Raw genomic sequence first — 19540 nt, forward strand, 5'->3', positions numbered from 1 at the left:
CTGTGATGCTAACTGGGCTTTAACGCCTTCTAGTTTGGGATGTCTGATCACTACCAGTGTCCCTGTCACAAAGCAGATGAGTTGCTAGGAGCCACTGGGTAGATGGAAGGAGAGGCAAGGTAGGGGGAGGAGCTGGCTGAGGCCAGGCCGGGAAGAGGCAGCTGAACCCCGGAAGGGCTGCCTGAGACCCCAGGGCGTCCTAGGCTGTTTTGATGGAATGACACCCGGTTCCTCAACATTGTCAACAGCACTGTTGATATAAGTAAAGTTTGAGAAGTAAAAAAGAGACTGAGGTGGGATATATCACTAAGATCCCTTCCAGCTCTAAGAGTCGATGAAGATACCATGGGTCATGATCCCTTCCTGAAGAAAAAGTGTCGAGAGGCCGGGCACTCTTGGGAGACCTGTCTGGCTGTGTCCTGGGCCGATCCCAGACTGGGCTCCACTGGGCAGGAGCCATGCAGGACCCAGCTAACCGCTCAGCCTGGGGTCATTTCTGCAGAGCAGGGGACACCCTGACCAGAGCCAGAGTAGTCTCTGGACCCTTTCCCAGGCTTTGGGAGCCAAGGTCACCTGGGACAGTGTCCTTTAGAGAGAGGACCGGGCTTTCCTGCACACACACCCCCCCCATCAGGTTGTGGGTTTAGGAGGGCTTAGGGAGAGCCTACAACCACGCAGTGGCTGGAGAGCCCCAGGTCCCAGGCGATGGGGTGGCCGCACTTCCTAAGGCTGACAGAAGAGCTGGTGCTAGGGTCTTAGCACTGCTGGGTGGGATGGTGGTAAGAGCACCTACCTGGACCAGCAGGTGAGGTGTGGCTCAGGCAGATGGGTGGTCACGGCCCTCCCTCCTCTTGATCAGTCCTCAGGTGCTTCCGAGTGGCCCAGCCTTGTCCCTGCTCGGCTCCTGACCATGAAGTTGGCTCCTCCAAGGTTCTGTGGCACAGGGACAACAAAGCCCTCTCAGATTGCCCAGGCTCCCTGTGGCGCCTCACCCAGCCAAGCGGCATAAGCCCAACATGCTTGTCAGCATCTTGCCAGGAGGCCTGCCTCAGGGGAGTTCTCATGGGGGGAGGGCACCCCAGATGACGCCCAGTCTGCCCCCTATCTCTGCATCCAACTGCCCATCCCTGGGGTGGGTGAGCTGGGGAGCCATCCTTCATCCTAGGTGAGCATGAGCCTGAAGGGAGGGAGCCCATGGATGGAGCACTGCACTAAAAGTCCAAGCACTGGGGGTGCCTGGGTGGCTCAGTTGGTTAGGTGGCTGCCTCTCGCTCAGGTATGATCTCAGGGTCCTGGGATCAAGTTCCGCATCAGGCTCGCTGCTCAGTGGGGAGCCTCCCTCTCCCTCTGCCTCCCGCTCTCCCTGCTTGTGCTCGCTCTCTCTTTGACAAATAAATAAATAAAATCTTAAAATAAAATAAAATAAAAAACAAAAGTCCAAGCACCTAGGTCTGCTCTGCCACTTCCCTCCTGGTGACTTGGGAAGCCCTCATTTTCCACATGGGGGGGCGGGGCTTCAGCCTAGATACTGCCAGCAGGGCTGAGCTGGGGAGCTCAGAGGGGCCCATATCCATAAGGGGACTTCAAGTAGGACTTCGGCATCATTTGGCGGGGAGAGCTTGCTAAAATGTAGGTTTAGGGGCCCTACCCTCGCCCACTGAATCAGAATCTCCAGGAAGGTGCCTGGGGATGTGCATTTTAACAGGTTCTCCACGTGGGTGCATACGAAATAAGACTTGCTGGACTACGTCTCAGAAAAGGGCCACAACTAAGGAGAAAGCTTTGATCATATGCATAAAGGGGTCATTGGTCCCTTTCCTGCAAACAGTGTGATAGGAGCCCCGTCTCTGCAGAAAGACTAGCCGGGGTCCCCGGCAGCTGCTGAAACCTCTCTAGGCCTCATTTCCTTGGGGACAAGATGAAGACTGGAGACATCTCTTTGGCCCTTCCAGATTGAAAATTACAAATGTAAGAGGAGGGGAGCCCACTGTGAAATTTAAAAAGAAAGTTCAGGGCGAGGCACTTAAATAGTATTCTCCCTTTCAAACTGCTTTCTTCTTAACTATTCTTTTCAAATTCTGAAAAGAACATGTTTATCGGGAAAAAAAATCAAAGCATTCAAAATAAGGCACAGTGAAAAGTCCCCTTGTGCTCCCCAAACCTCTGTCCCACTCCCAAACACAGCCATGTTTCCTGTGTGACTTTTCTTCAAAGAATTTCCCACAAATATTGACAAATACATATCTATGCCTTCATCTTTATTCTAAACCCAGCCCGGAACATATTCCCAGTACTCTGTTTCATTAGTTAACACACAGCATACATCTCTGCCTACCAGCACAGACCCTTTACTTTTGTAGCAGCTCATGTGTTCCATTGAAAGATGCACTGTAATTCAGGTGAGTCTATTCCTGTTGATGGGTGTTTAGGTTGTTTCTACCTTTTGGCTGCAAAAAACCATCTTTGATTATGTATCTTTGTGCCTACGTGTGAGGTTAGTTGTAGGATAAAATAGTAAGGAGTCGAAGGTTAGGTGGGTCTAAAATTCTGATAGATGTTTCCAAATTGTCTTCCAGAGAGGATGAACCAGTTTGAACTGCCCAGCCATGCACGAGAGTGCCTGCTCACCTCCACCCTCGGCAACACTGTGCCTTATCAGATCTTTAAACTTTGCCAATACGAGTGTTGAAAAATGATATCTTGTTTCGATGTGTGATTCTGTAATTATCAGAAAGGGCAGACATTATTTTCATGTTTATTGATTGATTGGCCTTGGCATTTATTTTTCTGTGAACTGCCTATGTCCTTTCCCAACTTACTGATTTTTTTTGAAAGCACTTTCTTTGTTTTTGTTTTTTTTTAATTTAATTTAGTTAACATACAGTGTATTATTAGTTTCAGGGGTAGAATTTAGAGATTCATCAATTGCATATAATACCCAGTGCTCATTACACCAGTGTACTCCTTAATGCCTATCACCCAGTTACCCCATCCTCCTACCTCTCTCCCCTCCAGCAACCCTCAGTTTGCTTCCTAGAGTTCAGCATCTCTTATGGTTTGCCTCCCTCTGTTTTTATCCTATTTTATTTTTCCTTCCCTTCCCCTATATTCATCTGTTTTGTTTCTTAAATTCCACCTATGAGTGAAATCATATGGTATTTGTCTTTCTCTGACTTATTTCACTTAGCATAATACCCTCTAGCTCCATCCAGGTTGTTGCAAATGGCAAGATTTCATTCTTTTTGATGGCTGGGTAATAGTCCAATATATATGTATCTCACATCTTCTTTATCCATTCACCTGTCAACGGACATCTGGACTCTTTCCACAGTTTGGCTGTTGTGGACATTGCTGCTATAAACATTGGGGTGCACATGCCCCTTCAAATCACTACATTTGCATCCTTTGGATAAATACGTAGTAGTGCAATTGATGGGTCGTAGGGTAGCTCTATTTTTAACTTTTTGAGGAACCTCCATACAGTTTTCCAGAGTGGCTGCACCAGTTTGCATTCCCACCAACAGTGTAAGAGGGTTCCCCTTTCTCCGCATCCTCACCAATATCTGTTGTTTCCTGAGTGGTTAATTTTAGCCATTCTGACTGGTGTGAGATGGTATCTCATTGTGGTTTTGATTTGTATTTCCCTGATGCCAAGTGATGTTGATTTTTAAGAGGTTTTTCTAAACTAAGGAAATTAATCAACTTTTTGTCATGTGTATTGCAAACTGTCATAGGTCTCTTTTATTTTTATTTATGTCATCTTTGGCTTACAGATATTTCATATTTTTCTGTAGTCAAAAGTATTTCTTACTAGAGCATCCTAAGAATATTTGCCCTTGTTTTCCACTAGTACTGTTCAGGTTTTCTTTCTTCGTTTTAATCTTTTTTTTCTAGAATATATTTTGGTGTAAGAAGTATAATAGGGCCCAGCTTTATTTTCCCTGCAAGGGGCTAGAGAGTTGCCCCAAAGTCATGTAGGAATAATCTATTCCCTCCCTCCACCCCACCACCCTCCCTCTAAATTCAAGATCTCAATTTAACTATGTACTAGGATGGACACAAAGAGCACAACCTCTAAGTCAAGTGCTGGTTCAAATTCTAGCTTCACTGGATCTAAGAGAATTTACCTAACCTTCCTGTGCCTGGGTTTCCTCATCTAAAAGTGGTAATAACAATAGCACCATCTATTGTGAGGATTAAGTGAGTTATTTCGGGTAAGGGGCTGTCTCTTAAGAGACTCACCCGAGCGAGCTGTAAAGACACATATAGGCTGCAAGCAACAGGATGGGAGAAGATACTGTTTGCAAATGAGAACCAAAAGAGAGCAGGGGTGGCCACACCGCCCCCAGACAAAGTAGATGCAAAGTCCAAAACTGCTGCAAGGATATAGAATATAATGGAATAGAATATAACGATTAGAAGGTCAATTCTCCAGGAAGAGATGATAATTATAAATATATGTGTACCTAACAGCAGAGCACCCAAATATATGATGCAGACAGAATTGAAGGGAGAAATAGTAACTCAACAGAGGAGGGGGTTTTAATAAACCACTTTCAATAATGGGTAGAACCCCCAGACAGAAGATCAATAAGGACACAGAGGACTTGAATATATACAACACTACAGACCAACTGGTCCCAACACACAGATGCGGGACACCCCACGCAAGGGCAGTGGAACACTATTACTATGATCACCACTGCCTCTCAGATGTGCTTGGGTCTCTGTCTAGATACATGTTTCTGGGGGCACCTAGGGGCTCAGTTGTTAGGCACCTGCCTTCGGCTCGGGTCATGATCCCAGGGTCCTGGGATCAAGCCCCACATTGGGCTCCCTACTCGGCGGGAAGTCTGCTTCTCCCTCTCCCACTCCCCCTGCTTGTGTTCCCTCTCTCGTTGTCTCTCTCTCTGTCAAATAAATAAATCAAATAAAAAAAATAGATACACGTTTCTGTTCCCTTGATCTGTGAGCCAGTTTCACCATTTGACAAATATTTATCACCATTGTCAGGCCCTCCTCTAAGTGCTGGGGAACCAGAAGTGAACAGCAGTAGCAAGACCGGTTCTCGCCACCTCCGGTTAGACTGACTTCCAGTTATGTTTAGTGCCTTTATTGATATTGTAAATGTTTCCTTCCATTATATTTTCTAAGAGGCTAAAGTTTATATGTTATAAGTACCATTTTAATATTTATTAGCAGTCATCTTCCTATATTCCTTTATTATTTCTCAGTTTTCCAGTGGATGACCTTGTTCTTTTTTTCTCCAGGTAGTTAATCTTATCGTCTATAACTTTCATGGATAAATTGGCCTCCTTTTATAACTTCTATTTTCAAAATTTGTATTGGAGTGTACTTCTAGAGGAGTGTTAAAGAACGTTTAGGGTTAAGAGTGGTCATTTTTCCCTCGTATGTGTGTATCTGTACACACACATACACATACATGCATAAAATTATGTTATGCAATATCCATCTATTCCTATTAAAGTCAAAATTGAGACCGTGAGTAGTTAAAGCAATCTTGAAAAAGAAAAACAAAGCTGGAGGTATCATTTCAAGTTATATCACAAAGCAGTAGTAATCAAAACAGTATGGTATTGGCACAAAAAGAGATACATAGATCAATGGAATAGAACAGAAAACCCAAAAATGAACCCAAAATTATAAGGTCAATTAATCTTCGACAAAGGAGGAATGAATATACAATGGGAAAAAGACAGTCTCTTCAACAAATGGTGTTGGGAAAACTGGACAACAACATGTGAAAGAATGAAACTGGACCACTTTCTTATACCATACACAAAAATAAATTCTAAATGGATTAAAGACCTAAATGTGAGACCTGAAACCATAAAAATCCTAGAAGAGAGCACAAGCAATAATTTCTCTGACATCAGCTGTAGCAACACTTTTCTAGATATGTCTCCTGAGGCAAGGGAAATAAAAGCAAAAATCAACTATTGCGACTATATCAAAAATAAAAAGTTTTTGCACAGTGAAGGAAACAAAACTAAAAGGCAGCCTACTGAATGGAGAAGATTTTTGTAAACGACATATCTGATAAAGGGTTAGTATCCAAAATATATAAAGAACTTATAAAACTCAACACCCCAAAACCAAATAATCCAATTAAAGGATGGAGAGAAGTCATGAACACACATTTTTCCAAAGAAGACATCCAGATGGCCAACAGACACATGAAAAGACGCTCAGTATCATTCATCATCAGGGAAATGCAAATCAAAACTACAATGAGCTATCACCTCCCACCTGTCAAAATGGCTAAAATCAACAACACAGTGTTGGCGAGGATGTGGAGAAAAAGGAACACTCATGCACTGTTGGTGGGAATGCAAACTGGTGCAGCCACTATGGAAAACAGTAAAGAGCTTCTTTAAAAAATTAACAATAGAACTACCCTACAACCCAGTAATTGCATTACTGGCTATTTACCCACAAAAAAACAAAAACACTAAGTCAAAGGGATACATGCCCCCCGTTGTTTATAGCAGCATTATTTTCAATAACCAAACTATGCAAGCAGCCCAAGTGTCATCCACAGATGAATGGATAAAGAAGCGGTGGTGTATATAGACAATAGAATATTACTCAGCCATAAGAAAGCATGAAAACTTGTCATTTGCAATGACATGGATGGAGCTAAGAGAGTATCATGCTAAGCAAAATAAGTCAAAGAAAGACAAATACCATATGGTCTCACTCATATGTGGAATTTAAGAAACAAAACAATCGAGCAAAGGAAAAAGAGAGACAAACCAAGAAACAGACTCTTAACTATAGAGAACAAACTGACGGTTAGCGGGGGGGAATGGGTGAAATAGGGGATGGGGATTAAAAGGTATACTTATCATGATGCAAGAAAATAAAATAAAATGATAAAAACATTTTAAAAAAGGAGATACAATCAGGGACATATGTTGAACTTTACCAAATGCCTTTAAGCCATTTTTAGCGTTTATAGAGCTGTTTATGTGATTTTTCACTTTTGACCTATTACTTTGCTCAAGATAGTCCCACTTGCTTGTGGTGTATTCGTTTTTTAAACATAATGCTGTGTGATTCTATTTGTTGCTATTAATTTATGAATTTTCACCAATATTCACAAATTAGATTCTTTTCCAGTAATTCTTCTCTTTTTTGGTGCTCTTTGTCAGTGTTGCGCTGGCTTCACAGAATAATTTGGTATCTTTCCTTCTCTATGATCTGGTATGGTTGGTAAAGCTTAAAAATCATGTAATTAGAGGTGCCTGACTGGCTCAGTCAGTTAAGCATCAACTCTTGATTTCAGCTCAGGTCATGAATCAAGGGCTGGGCATGGAGTCCGCTTGGGATTCTCTCTTTCTCTCTCTGTCCCTCCCCTGCTCTCTCTGCCTCAAAATAAATAAGTAAAGGGGCGCCTGGGTGGCTCAGTTGGTTAAGCGGCTGCCTTCGGCTCGGGTCATGATCCTGGGGTCCTGGGATCGAGCCCCGCGTCTGGCTCCCAGCTCGGCAGAGAGCCTGCTTCTCCCTCTCCCTCTGCCTGCCACTCTGCCTACTTGTGCTCTCTCTTTCTCTGTCAAATAAATAAATAAAATCTTTTAAAAAATAAATAAATAAATAAGTAAAATATCTTTTTAAAAACAAAGAATCATCCTTTCCTTGAAGCTTTATAAAAATTCAAAGTTGGCTAAACCTCAGGTTTTTGGGGTGGAGTTTTGTGAAAACTCAGTTTCTCTCGTGATTATTGGTCCATTCAGGCTTTCTAGTTAGTTCTTCTGGGGTCAAAGTGGTGATTTATATCTTCTCAGAAATCTGTTTCAGATGATTTTCAACTGAATTTATATGTGGTCAAGCACAGTATCCTCCAAGAATTCTTTCTCTTTTCTCTGTATCAGTGGCTATTTCCCTATTTTAATGTTCAATTTTACATATTTGGCTCATTCCTCCCCTAACCCCCATTAGATTACTTAGACCTTAAAAAATCATCCAATAACACATGCTGTTCAAACAGTAGTCTACTGACTATGTGCACAGCCCAGAGATAGAGGAGCGGGAATCAGGACGGGGATGAGGAGGGTAACAAGGGGGGGGGGCATTCAGAAAACATTTAAAAAGCGCAGAGAGTCCCAGTACATATGCCCTGGCCTTGAACATCCTGCATCTCCTTTTCACAATTCCCCCACATCCAGTAACACCCGACAACTCCCACCCTGCCTTCAACGCCCAGCTGTCACCTCCTCTTGGAATCTTTCCTGGCTTCCCTGGGAAAAGTCGACGCCTTTTCTCTGACATTCAAGATTACATTTTTTTTTTAATTTTGAAAAAAAAAATTTTTTTAAGATTTTATTTTTAAGTAATCTCTACACCCAATGTGGGGCTCGAACTCACAACCCCAAGATCAAGAGTTGCAGGCTCCACTGACTGAGCCAGCCAGGTGCCCCTAATCTTGAAAACTTTTTTTAAAGATTTTATTTATTTATTTGAGAGAGAGAGCACACAAGCAAGGGGAGGGGCAGAGGGAAAGAGAGAGAAGCAGACTCCCCGCTGAGCAGGAAGCTGGATGCAGCTCCATCCCAGGACTCCAGGATCATGAGCTGAACCGAAGGCAGACGCTTAACCGACTGAGCCATCCAGGCGCCCCATAATTTTGAAAATTTTTAAATACAAAAAAATTAAAAGAATAAAACCAATGGAATTAACCCGTGTTAACATTCTGTCATTTTTGCCTCAGATCTTTTTTTGTTAAAAGAAGCATTACTGACAAATTAAAAGGCCTTCCTTTTTTTTAAAAATTTTATTTTATTATGTTATGTTAATCACCATACATTACATCGTTAGTTTTTGATGTAGTGTTCCATGACTCATTGTTTGAGTATAACACCCAGTGCTCCATTCAATACGTGCCCTCTTTAATACCCATCACTGGGCTAACCCATCCCCCCAACCCCCAAAAGTCCTTCCATCTATCCACCAGCACCAGCTCCTTCTTTCCCTCGTCAAAGACCACCACAAGTGGGAATCTAGGAGCTACTGCAACATGTTTGTATCCATAAATCCCAAGTTTTGTTTTGTTTGTGATTTCCACTGAAATTAAATGTTCGTGAATGGTATTATTCTGCAATTTCCTATTCTTGCAATACTGTTTGAGATTTATTTATGTTAATACAGATAGCATGTGTGTTTATTGAGGTCTAAGCTACAAAACATAAAATTCCCCAATTCCATGTGTTTTACCTGCTGCGTAAGATCACATTTTTAGTTGTCTGTTCCATCACTGTAGACACCGTGATACTGAGGTGGAGACCTCTTTTGTGCTTCCAGCATTACTGCCCTAGATACCCTTGCAACGGTCTGCTCACGCACACGCATGAATTTCTCAAGGTAATTATATACCTAAATGTGAAACTGTTGGCCATAAAGGATGTACATTTTCAGCTTTGAATGTCATTGCCAAAACATCCCCTAGTGCTTCGTCCCGCCATTAATCTAGCATTTCTGCAGCTGTTGCCATGATCAGTTGACCTGCCTACCTGCCCCCTCCTCACGAGTTACCAGAGGGCATGTGTGGGACTGGTACTCAATGAACGCTTGACAAAAGGAATGATGAGCTCACTGTCTAGCAGAAGAGACAGATGCTAATGGGACAAGTGCATTAAAGGCTATGAGACCTCCTCTGGTGGGGATCCAGGGAAGGCTCCATGGAGGAGGTGACATGTGAGCTGGACTTTGAAAGGCAGGGAGGATCTGACCGTATGAGGATGGGGATGACAGAAGGACTGGGCCGGGAGGAGGGGGTGGGTCAAAGAGCCTGGGCACGTTTGATGTGCCAGAATGGTGGTTCTTAGCTGAGCTAAGGGGTGAGCATGAGCGGGGAGGAAGGGTAGAAAAGCCCAGGGTGTGTATTTTGTAAAATCTTCAAGGTGATCTGATCCAACCCCTATCGCAAGCAGGAAAAGCCTCTGAGCCAGGGCGAGTGTGTGGGAAGCGGAAGGAAGCAGGAAGACAGGCTGGAAAAGGTAATCGGGTTTAATCCAAGCTCAGCCTCCAATGGCAGGCTCTGGGAGTCAGTGAGAAGTGACAGGTCAGAGATGGGCTCAAAGATGACTCACCTGATAAGCAGGCAAATCACGGGGACACCCTGGCCCTGGAATAGGCGTAGGTCGGGGAACCTGTCCCTCCCCACCTCTCTCCCTCTGTCTCTGGGGACAGATCAGGCCTGGACTTCTGACCCAGACCCACAGGAAAGTGCTGGGACTCGGCACCTCCGAGTCCTTCACTTTGTGGCGCTGCGAGCCCAGCCATTGTTGCCTGTCCCCTCCACCCCAGCTATTCCAGGCAGGTGCCCAGGCCAGGGTGCTGGGGAGACCCTCCCGGAAGCACGAAGCCAGGGCCCCTGCACTGAATTTCCTCCCGTTGTCTAGCTCAGCCCCTCTGATCAAGCCTGCAGTGCGCCCCAGGGCCTGGGGTGAGGGTGGGGTGGGAATCCTGTCCTTCCATATTCCCTCCTGTCCTTCCATATTCCCTGCTGTCCTTCAGCAGAGCCCGGCTCTGGGCACCCGGCCCAGAGTGGAGGGAAAGGGGAGACACGCACGACCTTCACTTCCAAGTCCTTTTGTCTTAAGCCACTTCAGCAAAACCATCAGCAGCGGCGATAGGTGAGCAGAGGATGTGTCAGCCGTGCTCTGGGGACAAGGGACCCACTCCACGGGAGTCAGACAGCCCTGGAGCCGCTTTGGGTTCGGCCGCTTTGGTGCCTACGTGCGTGCGTGCGTGCGTGTGCGTGCGGTTGTGCCTGTTAAAACCTCTCTGAGCCTCAGCGTTCCCATCTATCAAGTGGGCTACTCCCACCTGCTCTGCCCCTCCCCTGGATTAAAGGACTCACAAGGAATGTGAGGTCAGTCAGTGGCACTGGTCACTCAGTTCCACTGCCTGAGCGGCTCTCCCCAAAGCCTGGCCCAGTTTGCAGGTCTGGGCACATGAGATCCCAGCCCAAAAGGGCTCCGGTCCTACTGAAGGACAGACATCCCCCACGCCCGTCCCCCACGCCCCACACATCCCCTCTGGTTCTGAGAAGACCTTGCCATCTGCCAGCTCTTTTGGAGGGAACAGCTCAGTTCAAACAGTGCCCGAAGCAATCGGCACTGTTGGCCAGCCACTGTCACCAGAACGGCCAGCCCAGAGACCCTGGACAGCCTGCCACTGGGCAGGTAAGGGGGGGCGCGTGGAAAGACGGGGGCTCCCGGTTCCAAGCACACACAGGCATGCGCGCCTTTCTGCTCTTCGCCATTCCTCCTCTGGCTGGTCCCCTGCAGCGGGGATTGTTCACCAGGTTGTGAACAGGAGACCCGTAGATAAAAGTGAAGCAGATAATGAAGCAGGTGGAAACTCAGCTCCCAAGTGCCGCCCAGACAAGGTGTCTGTGTAGGACTTGTCCCTCATGCTCCATGCCCCCCCCCCAACACAGCCCAGCTGGTGTCCCCACGGGGCTCATTTGCCTTCTGCAGCATTTCCAGCCTACGGTCCAGTCATTGCCTCTCAGACACCTGAGGTGATGAGGCCCCACATCAGAGCCCAGCACACGGTCACATCCTCAGCCAAGTGGCCACAGGCACACCTAGCCCATCTGTATCTCCAAAGACCTCAGGATGCCCTTTTCTTTTGACAGGATCCCGTGGCCTGAGGCCACTGACGCTCTGGCTGGGCACAATTCTGAGAAGACTCAGCTGATCTTGCCTTGAGAGTGCTCGTGCAGAACAGCAGGGTGGGAGGGTGGGAAAGACAGACCATGGGAGCCCAGGACACTTGGATCCTGGTTTTGCAAGCGGGTCCAGGCTTCAGTTCCCTCTTGGAACAATCCGGATCACCAGGAGGAGGCAGGGGGTGACCGCGGGCATCCCCCCACCCCCGCCAACCCTGCTTCTGCATGTTTCAGCAGCCGCAGGGTGCTGGGAAGTAACACGGCAGCTTGATTGCGTTCCCTGCCCTAGAAACACGGGGCACAGGGTTCTGGCCACAGGTGCTCTTCTCAAAAGCTGTCTCAGTTTGCCCACAGCAGTCTGGACAGCTCTATGACAAGGACCCACGGTGCCTCATGAGCTGCCCGGGTTCTCATCCCAGCTCCCCCTGCAGCCCTATTTTGCATGAGTTGCACCAGCCAAGTCATGACAAGAATGGGGAGTCCGGTCCACACCACCCATGCTGATGGGTGAGTAACCCAGGAAAACCCGGCTCTCCCAGGAGAGAGAGGACACGGGGCCCTGCCTCAGGCAAACCGGAGCCTTCAAGCTGCTGATCTCACTTCCTCAGAGCATTTTCATTACAGCCGGTCCCAGAGTGAGCCTGCCCGAGGCCCTGAAGGCCCCATGGACTCCTGCACCCTGGACACTGTGTGCAAAGAGCTCCCAGCACTTTCTAGCCCATTATCTCCACGGTTCTTCCACCAGCTGCTTCCCAGGAAGAACCAGAGGAGAGAGAGTGTCCCTGGGCTGTGACAGTCAGTGGGGAGGATACAGGCCGGCAGTAAAGTCCACTGTGCCCCCAGTCACCAGTACTTTACTCTTTACTGCGGGGGGGTGGGGGAGGGAATCCTGGCAACTACCACAGGCGGCCAACCAAGGGGAATGGAAGCCCTCAAGGGCCAAAACACACCCTGAGGTGCGTTGGGAGGGACAGCCTGCCTTCCAAGCCTTCGAGGGGTGCCCTAGACTGGCCACAGGGGACAGGCTTCGATCTACACCACAGTCTCCAGGAATAACACTTCCCATCTGTAATAAATGTGTGACATGTTTCCAAAGCCCTTTGACCCAGCTGGGGAAGGTGTTTTCATGCCCAGCTGTCAGGTAGGAAAACCAAGGGCAGGGGTGCCAGCCAATAGGGGCTCTGGTCCAGAACCAGAAACCATGCTCCTCCGCGAGTGGTTCCTCTCCCACGAGCCAGGAGCCTCTCTGCAGCCTGACCCCGCCTCTGCTGGGCCAGGAGGGACACACCACCAGCTTCCCAGGACCACGGGGCAGTGACCATCCTCCTGGAGACCCTCAGGGCATCCCAGCAGAGAAGCTGGGCACACGACAGGTCTTCCTCTCTCTCCAGCATTGTTCTGTCAGTCCATGGGCAGCTAGTTCTGATCTGGTTTACTGGGAACCCCATCCCTTTCCACAGGTCACCTCAGTGGTTACTAGTGATCCCCAGGCAGCCCAAGCCATGCTGCAGAATCACCAGGGTCCGGCTTCAGGGTCTCTGTGTTCAGGGGGTGTGTCCAAAGAGCCCCACCTCATGCGCCAGGCAAAAGCTAACTCCCTTTCACTCAGAATAAGGCTGGGCTGGGCAGAAACTGCCATCCGGCCATGCCGTCAGAGAGGGAAATGAAGTCACTGGCCCCATGGGTCCTCTCCCAGCTGTGGTCACAACTGCTGGCCCAAGGGGCAGGAGGGAGAGGTGCACTTGCCCCTGAGAGCCCCACAGAAACCGTGCGTCCCCTGTGGGAGCACAATGGGAAGATAACTGAGTGATGTGGCTCCCCTTTTCTAGCTGCTTCTTTCTTTCTAACTTGAAAACATCTCGTAAAGAAGGAGAAAATGCTGGAGCTGTCCCCTCTCGCTGACAGCCCCCTCCACCCTTCAGGAGGCACTCAAGGCCTCACCCTACCAGGGTTGGGGGCTGTGCACGGAGAAGAGAGAGGAAGGGGCCTCATCCACAGCCCTGTGGTGGGCCAGGGAGTAGAGACCTGTGTGTAGGTGAGAGGCCTGGAGCAACTCACTATACCCTCTGTGCCTCAGTCTCCTCGCCTGCACCATGGCGCTGGCTGGCTCTAGCTCTCCAATAAAATATAGCTCTCTCCCTACCTCAGTTTCCCTCCAGAGAAAGGCATCTGCTTCAGACAGGAGGATAAGGTGAATTCGGGAAGAGTTCACCTCCAAGAGCCACAGACCCAACAGTAGTCCATTTCCCCTGGGGACAGGAGTTAGGGAGAGAGCAAGGGTGAGATGCCACAGAACAGAGGGTGGCATCGAGAGAAGGCCTTCTTACCAACATGGCTCCCCAGCCTTTCTCCAGTGAGATACAGGCTGTCAAAGGAGAAAGTCCCTCTCCTCGTCCCCCGTCCTTCCCACAGCGGCCTGGGAACTTGCAGGTGGCTTTCATCAAGGCTTTCATCAGAGACTGAAGCCCGGAACTGGGCTGCCCCCTCGGGTCTTCCTCTCCCAGAAGCCAACTCTCCCTCTCTCCCTGAACCCACAAGGGTAGTAGAGGCCCACAGTCCCCTCTGCTCAGATGAGCATTTTTCACCAGCGATTTTCTCCCGTCCCCAGACAATTCTTATCCTTGCAGTGTTCACACCCATAACATCTTAGAGCCCATGCAGAAGTTGTAACCTCCTCCATTCTCAGGGATAGGGAAAGGGGGCCCTGCAGTGGGGTGGTCCACCCCAAATTGGACCAGAGGTCCAGAGAGCAAGATTGGCCCCTGCCTCTCCTGGGAGCATCAGATGGTCAAGGCAGTGCCTGGGAGGACAGCTCTGTGGGACCTGCTAAGTGACCTTGGTGAAGCCACAGCACCCCTGCTTGGGCCTCAGTTTCCCCAGGTCCATCACCCAAATCCGAAGTTTCTCTCTCAAGGCCAAGAGGGGGATGGAGGCAAAAACCTTTCTTTGAAAGCATATAAGAAAAGGCGGCATCCTCTAAACCTGGGGGCCCAGGAGCCCAGCCCAGTAGCACAGAATGAGACCCCCCACCCGGCAGCCGGCAGCAGTGACGCTGTGAGAACCCATAACGGCGAAGTAGACTGCGGGGGGGGTGGGGGGGGAGCGCACACCCCTCCCAGCCCAGCCCAGCGAGTGGGCGGCACAGCCCCGAGGAATCCCTGGGTGGGGGTGGTCCAGAGAGCCAACCCCACCTGGCTGTCAGGCAGGCGGGGGTTGGGGTGGGGTTGGGGTTGGGGTTGGGGTTGGGGGTGGGGAGCCTCCCGCCCATCCTCCCCCCAACCCAGTGAAGACGCTCGACCAAGCCACGGCCCTCCCTGGCGGGCAGCTCATTCCACCCTTCCCTGGGTCCAGGCCGGCAGCCAGCCAGCCAGCGTGGCAAGGGAGTGTGGCGCAGTCTCCCCCACCCCCACCCCTCCCAGTCCGAGGTCCCGGAAAGCCTAGAGCAGCAGTCCCTCCCCACCCCCTCCTCTGTCCAGGACCCGGATTCTGCGCCCCTTCTCCCGGCCTGATCAGTCCTGGCTCATACCACCCGCGTGCTCACCACATCTGCGCCCTGGGCGTCACGGCCCAGCCCCAGGCAGGGCGCTCCGGCCGCCGGGATATGGTGACAGGCAACACGCTCCTTACCTGGGAGGAGACAGCCAGCCGGTCCTCCTCGCGGGCCTGGTGAAACCAGCCCCACCTGGCAAGGGACTGTCAGCAAATTCCTCTCTGCATCACCGCGGGAGCGGCATCCCGGCTCCTCCCCGGCTGGAGCCAACCTTGGCTCCGCCCCAAGGCTGCTCTGACCCACCGGGGAACCCGGGCCGGATTATCATATACAAAGGCCCAGGCTCCGCCTCAGAGACCCTGTCGCCACCAGGAACCATCTGCAAATTACCATCGCAAACGCACAAGGCTGCCGGTCCCTTGCAGCAATCGCTCCAGCACCCCCTGATGCCCTGGCCCTCGGCAGCTGTCTTGCTGCTCTCTGCTCACCGTACAACCTCACCCCTACCCCAAGCTCTCCTCTGAGGCTTGTCCCCCTTTCGAATCTCCCCACCGGTGCCAGCCAAAGCAAGAAAAGATGCATAACCACACAAAGGTAGCAGGGCTCTGCCCCGCCCTGGGACGGGCTCCTGGTGCCCAATGGCTGGTACCCCCTCCTTCTTCCCCAGCAGAGAAGAGATCTACAGATTGGCCACAGCCCTGCCTGGGAAGCCCCAAAGGAGTGGGCTGGGTCATTTCCAGTTTGCCTGGGCCACAGTCCCCTGCATGTCTCCAGTTTCATCAAAGTCCTGGCTATTCTGCTAAAGACAGCTACTTTGGGCCCTGGAGGCAGGTACCAGTGTTTGAACCCCCCCCACCAAAGATCAGTATGCAGAGTAAGGGGTAGCTGTGAACGCGCTCTCACTTCCCCAGGCAGGGGCCCAGGCACGTTTATTTAATAGACATCATCCTGTACTTTCAGTACAATAGCTAATGGGTAAGGAGAGCTGAAAAGGGACTGTCCATGGTTTTATAAGGGTAAGACATGAATCATTAGGAGTTGTTAGCAATCAGATGAGAAGACCGGAGAGGAAGCAGCTGAATACAAGGTAAGAGATGCTGTGGGGAGGGGAGCTATGTCTTCACGGGTTGCTTCCCAGCGGGATAAATGCAAGAGCAGCCTTTAAGAACTCCAGCTGTCTGGATTCGAATCCCAGCTGGGCCTTCTAAATATGGGGCTTAACCTCTCTGAGCTTCCGTTTTTGCATATGTAAAATGAGGGAAATGACAATAACGTTGGAGGATGGCTATGAGGATGAAATGAGATACTGTATACAAAGTAGATGCTCAGTGAATATTAGTGGTCGTTGCCATTGTCACGGTCCTGGGTACTGGTGGGAGAGAAAAAAGCCTGAACAGAAGCAGCTTGTCCTCTCTTTTCTCTGCTTCCTCCTTACAGAACTAGTGTCTGACCACAGGGTGGAAGGACTAAGGGTCTTCTGCAATGGGGCTAATAGCTGTTCCTTTAGAAAGGCCCTGTGTTAAGTGGAAAAAACATGGTCTTCAGACCCAGTGGAACCTTGGTTCAGATCTGGACGTTTGTCTCTTACTAGCTGTGTGACCTTGTCTTGTACAAGTCACTTACCCAGGCTGAGATTAACTTCCTCATCTGTAAAACAGGTGCCCTGAGGCAAATGAAAGGAGTCTGATAATAGTACCTACCTCACAGGGTGGCTGGGAATATAAAATGCATAGAAGGTACTTAACTCAGTTTTTCACATACAGAAGATGCCGGTCATTGTTAATCTCTCCCTTCCTGGAAAGACCTAGATAAAGTGGAGGGAAGACCCAACACTGAAATTCCCAGGCATCCTCGACTGAGTGTCCTGGAAGGAAACCGCATTGTGGGTATTCTGGCCCAGACCAAGAGCTGGTTTCAGCAGCTCTCCAAACCCTTTGCCATGGTGCCATCCACACAGACCCTGTGCAGCCTGCCTCCCTAGATGAACCTGACCCTTGGCCATGCCCTCTGGGGGGAGCTGAGGCCAAAATGGAAAGCTGAAAACAGGTCTTCAAAGGCCTCAAAGACAAGGCTCTGAAGGTTGGACTTCACTAGGTAGGCCAAAGGGAGCCATGGAAAGTTTTTGAGCAGCAGCAAGGGATAAGACTGATAAGACAACATCCAACCCACTCCCGCTCCTGGAGGCAAGACCTAGGAGGCATCAGGGATGTACACTAAAGGGAGACACAGAAGAGGAGGAACAAGAACCCATGAAAATGCCAGGTGGGCTCTACAGTGATGCAATCGAAGACATGACCCCAGAGTCCTAACCAGTGTCCTAACCAACCGAACACCAACCACCTAGATGAGGGTGAAGCTGGTAGGAGGTGCCCAGTAAAGGTGCATAGAAATGAATAGCTGAGGCTTTGTGGACTTGGGAGGCTTCTGAAGGAAGGTGCTTCCAGCTTGTGGCTGCTGAGAACATTTTTCCTGCTCTTATGTGGATTGAGGTAGGAGCTCTGTGAAAGACAATGACTGCTAGGCTATTGTCTTTACGGCTGTTTTGTTAACCTCCAGTGTCTTGTCTGGGAACATAATCCAGAACAACTGCAAAGAAACCAAAGGCCTCTGAGCAATCCAAACAGATGGAACTGTCAAACTGTCAAAATCGGTGATTTTTCTGCAGAAGAGCACCTTGTATCTTCAATGAGAGCCCACCTACATTTACTCTACACACAATTTCAACAGATCCAGTGTGGCAGAGACTGTCAAGGGTCCCCTTAGATCTTTCCCTCCCATTTCTTTTTAGCAGTAGAGCTTCTAAGATTAAAACCTGGATTCATAGCTACTTTGCCAGAGACTACATTTCCCAGCCTCCCTTGCAGCCAGGAGCAACTACAGGACTAAGTTCTAGCCAATAGGATATGAGTGAAAGTGATGTGTTTCATTCACTTCTGGGCCACATTCTTTTTTTTTTTTTTTTAAAGATTTTATTTATTTATTTGAGAGAGAGAATGAGACAGAGAGAGCATGAGAGGGTCAGAGGGAGAAGCAGACTCCCTGCCGAGCAGGGAGCCCGATGTGGGACTCGATCCCGGGACTCCAGGATCATGACCTGAGCCGAAGGCAGTCGCTTAACCAACTGAGCCGCCCAGGCGCCCCGACTGGGCCACATTCTTAAAAGGAAGCTGCTTACTCCCCACTTCCTCTTTCCCTTGTGCAGATTGGATCATGGGCATGGGGATGGGGTGGGGGCAGCTCTGATGAAGCTAGCAAGGACAACACCCTAGGGTTGCCCCATCAACAAGACATTAAGAACCTGAGTTTCATGATGACCTGATGACCTGGAGGAGAAGAGCCTTGGACTGCTGACCACCTTGGTCTCTGTGACAACAGCTGAACCAGTAGCCTAACTAATAAACCTAGTTTCCTGATTATCAAACCCACAGCAGATGAGCAGGAGCGCACTGGAAGAAGAAAGGATTCATAAATAAGCACAGTGAAATAAGCAAAAGTCAAGAGCAAGAGAAGATAGAACAACTATGAAACAAAGTCAGAGTCATTTAGTTCAGGGTGACTCCAAGAGGCCTGGGGACGTCAGTGTATTACAGGGTAATGTTGGAAACATGCTGAATCATTAAGAGAAGGTTAATTCTGATCAAATGTTTTCTTTTAAAATGAAAGCAATGTTAATTTAGAAAGTATTTCTGATCAAAAATGGTTAACATAAAATAAAACATATATGTTTAAGGGTAGAGACCTTCCGCGTCCAGAAAACTCAGCCATCCAAAATGATACTTTTCTTCAAGAGTCAGAAAGCAAAGATTTTGATTCATTGATATTTACCTTGTCCCCTACTAGATCATTGGTCAGATTGTATCTCCTTTTTCTTTTGATTCCTATTATCTAGCACAGTGCCCTAACTCAATAAATACTTCTTAATGGCACTGGTGTGTCTGTGGGCGGGGGGAGGGGGTAGATTCCAGAGCTTAGTGAGGTCTTACTGATTTCGATTATCGATCAGTGAAATTGCCTGAGGTCCTCGACTATCCTAGTGAACAAGTGCAGGGGCAGAGCCCTCACAAGAGTATTATGGGCCCACAGTGGCCCTGGGACCTCCCCACTGTTGTCTAGAAATTATCTCATCAGAAACATTCCCCTGAGCTCATAAAGACCTACATACACAAGGATGTTCATTGCAGAACTGAATGTAATTGCAAAAAACAAACACAACTGTACACAATCTATGCAACTGTTCATGGCCTTTCTGTACTGCCCAGATGGGATGTTCAGGAAAACTCAAAATGACAGGGGAAAGGTGGGAGACCCAAGAAAGAGCTAGCTAGATGTGCTCACTGCCTATTTTTCATTAG

At 48.9% G+C, this 19540-nt stretch overlaps 1 protein-coding gene across 4 annotated transcripts in view; it reads right to left on the reverse strand.

The window, feature by feature from the left end:
* The window catches only part of TMEM63C (transmembrane protein 63C), a 68114-nt gene extending 52630 nt beyond the window's left edge, over nt 1-15484 (reverse strand). For 2 of the 4 annotated variants that reach the window (XM_081830162.1, XM_081830165.1), the window contains exons 1-2: nt 15326-15484; nt 794-933 (exon numbers count right to left, since the gene is read on the reverse strand). The gene's annotated coding sequence lies outside the window, so the exon portion shown is untranslated. Of the gene's footprint in view, nt 1-793; nt 934-15239 lie in introns of all 4 variants that reach the window. The other 2 variants (XM_081830163.1, XM_081830164.1) reach the window with 2 other exon arrangements.
* Between the last annotated feature and the right edge of the window lie 4056 nt (nt 15485-19540).

This window comes from Leptonychotes weddellii, chromosome 9 (genome assembly GCF_054177405.1).
Source record: "Leptonychotes weddellii isolate Sample4059 chromosome 9, ASM5417740v2, whole genome shotgun sequence".
Lineage (NCBI taxonomy): Eukaryota > Metazoa > Chordata > Mammalia > Carnivora > Phocidae > Leptonychotes > Leptonychotes weddellii.